Below are 5,261 nucleotides of genomic sequence, written 5' to 3'. Positions count from 1 at the left end.
AGGTTCTTGAGAGGGAGGGGTAATGAGAGTGAATGTGTTCAAAAGTTCTGAGAAAAGCAAAGTCTTATGGTAGAATTAATGTGAAAGAAAAGGCAGAGAGAGGTTTTCTGTGTAGAGGAGAAGGGCTCAAACACCAACAGAGTATGAGAGAAAAGGGACACCACAAAGTGCGCTGCTGAACGATATTGAAGTCTTCAGAAGTTCTTCCTGCAGATAGGCTTATGAGGTGACCCTACCTGCCCCCTGTAATGTTCTTCCTTTACTAAAGCATCAGAGCAATTTGATTCTTGTCCCCAGATGGCCCATAATTAGCACAGCAGAGTCTGTAAAAAACACACTGTGCAAGAGTGCATCGCACAAAGTAGTCAAGTGAAGAAAAGTCAAGTCTCAGAGTTGAACCTCCATACTCCCGTGGACTCATGGCCAAAGTAGGCAAATGCCAAGGAAAGCAGCCTAGGGGCCGAACTGGGTGGGGGAGTCCCTGCTAGTGCTATGCAAATTGCCATCCATGTTGTTAGCTTAACTATCTGCAATGCACAAAGTGACTGTGATGGCTTTAGGTTGGGGCCTGAAATTTCAACTCCTTGCTTGGAATCTGGTTCTGCTTGTCACCAGTTATAGGACTGCATGTGGCACACAACTAAGATAAGCATTTTCCATAAAGGGCCGGAGAGTGACCATCTCCACTTGGAAAGTCGGGATGTCATGCACTCCTCAGCTCTGCCCTCCGGCGGAGCACCAGCACGGGTGATATGCACAGTGTGGCTGTGCCCAACGAACTTGGCTGGGGGGCACTGCTGTTTGCTTTTGCATCAGTTTTGTGTCACAAAATGGTCCTTTGATATTCTAGAGCTAGTAAAAAGAATGTAAATCCATCTTTGAGTCATTTGTAGAATAGAACAGATGCTAAACTGGATTGTTTTCTCCTGATTCAATTCATTTGCCATGTGTCAGTCATTTCAGTTTTAAATCTCTCTCTCTCTCTCTCTCTCTCTCTCTCTCTCTCTCTCTCTCTCTCTCTCCCTCTGAACAAATAACTTACCAAAGCACTTAATATAAATTTCTATGTATATCTGTTAGTAACCAGTAAAAATTCTTTATCTTTTGTTTTACATTCTTTCTGCATGAATCTCTCCAAGCATAATGTTCCATGTTTTAGCCACAGTTCACTGAACAATGCTCTGATCCCTGTCTCCTTGGATTCATTCATGATGTTGGGTCCATTTTCTCTTTGGCCTCATCTGCAGAATTTTCTCTCATCACTATAGCCCATGAACTATGTTTTGGTATCTATTTGTCCATTCTGACAGAAGTACAGTCTAGACCTGAGGCTTTACTATGTCACTAATTCCTAGAATGATGAAGATGTGACCTTGTGCAAGACCAATTATATTAGACTTCCATTTCCACCATACAATGTGTAATGCTGAAATTAGATAATTGCTGGAGCAGATACTTCTTCTGGATATGGATTTGTCTTCCCTGAATGTCATGGTTTACAAAGACTACCATCCAAGTGTTTTCAGAGTGCTCACTGACCACCATGATATTCTATGACACAGCTTTGCTTTTGATCAAGGAGTACGCTTTATGGCTACTGTAGTGCAGCGAGGAGCTCATGCTCATGGAATTCGCTGGTCTTGCCATCATCCCCACCATGAAGCACCTGGACTGATAGAAAGGCGACATCATCTACTGAAGGTGAAATTGCAGCACCAACTAGGTGGTGACACCTTGCTGGGCCAGAACAATGGTCTCCAGAAGGCTGTATATGCTTTGAATCACCAACAAAAATATAATACTGCTTCTCCTTTCTTCAGAATTCATAGATTCAGGAGTCAAGGAGGGGAAGGGAGATTGGAGTTGGAGCCAAGCATTATTACCCTCAGTGATGCTTTAGCAAAATGTTTGCCTCCTGTTCCGGCAAGCTTATGCTCTGCTGACCTAGAAGTCTTAGTTCTGGGTGGGGCTGGGGGCTTCTAGCACACGGCACAACTATGATCCCATTAAAGTGGAAGCTCAGGGGTTGGTGAGATGGCTCAGTGGTCTAAAGCACCTACTTAGAACAAGCTAAACAAAGCCCAGGGACCGCGGTTCAATCCCCCAGCACCACATGCCAGCCAGCCCCGACCCCTGGTGGGCTGAGCTGGCCACACACACACACACACACACACACACACAAATAAATTTTAAAAAATAAAAATAAAAAATAAATAAAGTGAAAGCTCAGTCTTCTCCCTGGTCATTTTGGGCTCATCATTCATCTGAGTAAACAAATTAAAGTGGAATTAGTGTTGGCAGGGTGATTGATCCAGACAACCAAGAGGAAATTGGACTATTACTGTACAAACAAGAACAGAATAACTTTGGTTGGGGTACAGGAGATCCTTTAGGACATCTGCTAATATTGCCCTTCCTTTATTAAGGTTGGTTGGTATTGTTAAATCTGCATTATATTGTTAAAGTTGTGCAGTATCAGCAGCAGAGCCAGCAAACTCCAAAGTAAAACTTTGCCTTGTGTTCTAGGGACAGAATCAGTACATTTCTGGTTTTTCCCAGGATGGTTGTATCATGCTAGGCATAATTATGAACTTCTGATTATCTGGGAATCAATTGGTTTAAGAGATGTGTTTGGGTGACAAGTTGGCAAGTAGCAGATTGTGACTGCTAATATTGATACTTTGACTTCACTTCAATAAAAAAATAAAAACCAAGCAGATTAATCAATTTGGAGGGGGGTGTGCAGGACCAACATGTGGACCAACAAACTGAGGAAGATCCACCCCAAATATAGGAGACAGCAAAATTAAGCTTATAATTGGGCAGAATAAAAATGCAAATGGAAAGATGTGTATTAATTTTTTTCAGAGGTACACTGGTCTTTCTCATTATTTTAGACATTGATCTCCAGCTCCTTGAGACTTCCAACACAGACTGCTTGGCCTTTGAACACAAACAGATACCACTAGCTCTGCAGTGAGCTTCCACATAGTTAGTGCTTAATTGCTAATGGACCCTCTAAATCTTGAGTGTGAAGGTGATCATGCTGGATTCTTGTTTTTATTTACCAAATGGCCACCGGGGTTCTTCCCTTCTGATCATGCAATCTGCCTAATAAGTCCATTCCCTGTGTTATCATGCACATATTTAATATTCAATCTGTTCCCCTAGAGAACTCAGCTAATACTTCTACTGCCAGTGTGAGTTTGAACCCTATTCTCAGTACCAATGTCTGTCTTTGTCACTTTGTTGTCATGGAGACAAAATACTTGACAGCAAAAACTTTAAAAGGAGAGATTTATTTGAGCTTTGGTTTCACTCCAAGGTCAGCCAGCTCCATAACAGGAATGCGGTGGTCAAAGGCTCCGGTGAACAGAAATCTGCTCGCATCATGATGTCCAGGAAGCAGAGACAAGGGAAAGATTATGTGAAAGGAAGGAAAAAAGGATGGAAGGAAGGAAGGAAGGAAGGAAGGAAGGAAGGAAGGAAGGAAAGAAGGAAGGAAAGAAGGATTTGAACCTGCTATTAAAGCCTTGTCAGAAAAAAAAATGTACCCGAAATCTATTGGCTACACTGGTGAATTTTTCTAAACATAAAATAATAGAGTCACTCTTATAAATTTGATGTAAAACAAAGAAATTAGGAAAATGTAAAAAAAACTATCAATTTTGCATGAAAAATATTGCAGTCATTCTAAGAAAATCAAGTGGCACACCATTCATTTTCTTCTTTACCTCTTACCACCAGCACTTAGCTCCAGGAAAACCTGATGCCAAAAACAAATTAAATGACGCCAAAAGCATCTCGTTTTCTATTTTTTTCCCACAAACCAGGAACACATGAGTGTTTCTTTTCAAAGCAAATATTCCAGGACATGGTTCAAAGTGAGATAAGAGTGGAAGTGAGATCAGCATAGGACAAAGGATGAACCTGAGCGCTTACTCACATTGCCTATAACTTGACCTCTGCATTTGGTGGAGCCAAATTTCTCACTGCATCACTGGTCAGAGCTGAGCCCTTACTCAGGGACCTCTCCGGTCTGGTAGGCAGTGTCTCAGTCTGTCTCAGAAGTCATGCACCACAAATATGTAGAGCACCAGGTTGAGGCAGTTGTTGAAGAAGGCCAGGGACCTTGCTGGGTTGTCCAGGATGGAAAGGGTTTTGTACTTACCCTTAAACAATATCTCTCTGATCCACATTTTTCTTAGAAATGCAACCAGCTGGAAGGGAAAACAACAGATGAAGAAGGAAGCCACCCCAGCAGGGAGAACTGAAAGGGGTGGCTGGAACTCATTGTGCTTTTTCTGTATATCTTGACCAAGATGAGCCCATAGTAGATGCTGACCATGACCATGAACATGCTGAAGTCGACAATAAAACAGATGATGCCTCTAGCTATGAAAACAGCGATGGCCATCTTCAGCCTCTTCTCAGCAGTGTCTCCCAAGGATACATAGGAGAACTCACAATATGTATTTCCATGTGGATCACTTAACTGTGGTCAAGAAAAGGAAAACTGGCAAGATGAGGACTAGAGCAAGAATTCATGCTCCAACGATTGCTTTCTTGCCCAGGATCACAGTGCAGTGGTTCTGGGCCCACACGGATGCAAGACACAAATAAAGTGGTCCAGCATGATGAGGGCAATCAGGAAGATGCTGCCAAACGCTAGTGTTTATGTTCACAATTATGTGAATCAACGTGCAGAGGAACCAACCAAATGGCCATTTTTCTCTCATTGCTGTAGATAAAGTGTGGAAAGGTAGAGTAACAATGAAAGGGAAGTCATCAAAGGCCAGGTTGAGGTAACAGATGGTGGTGACCGTGTGTGCCATTCAGAATCCAGCCACCTAGATCACCAGCCCGTTGCCCAGCACATTGAGGACAAAGGTGACCACGAGTGCCACCATTGGGAGTATCCACAAAATATTATAGCCAGCTGATTCATACAGCATCTCTTCATTTCCATTTGGATGGATGGAGAAGCTGCCTTCCATGGTGCCCACACCTGAAACATTTCAGCAAAGGTCATTTGTCACATGTGGATTTATCTTAGAGAATCACTATTCTGACCCTATATTCACCTGCCACTATAGCTCTCACTCCACGCAGGAGTCTACTTTATCTAACGTGGTGCCCAGGAATATCATGAAATTGAAATTCTCTTAGATGTCCTCCTGGGAACAATTCATGTGTGAGAACAGTGGTAGCCTCAACAAACTCAGTAAGTTCAAATCTGCTTCCACCCATGCTATCATGCA

At 42.7% G+C, this 5,261-nt stretch overlaps 1 pseudogene; it reads right to left on the bottom strand.

Moving 5' to 3' along the window:
• Positions 1-3,951: 3,951 nt before the first annotated feature.
• Positions 3,952-4,997, bottom strand: LOC101564411 (annotated as a pseudogene).
• Positions 4,998-5,261: the final 264 nt, after the last annotated feature.

The sequence above is a fragment of the Octodon degus genome, unplaced genomic scaffold (assembly GCF_000260255.1).
Source record: "Octodon degus isolate 3935 unplaced genomic scaffold, OctDeg1.0 scaffold00206, whole genome shotgun sequence".
NCBI lineage: Eukaryota > Metazoa > Chordata > Mammalia > Rodentia > Octodontidae > Octodon > Octodon degus.
This window is presented reverse-complemented; position numbering and strand designations above follow the sequence as displayed.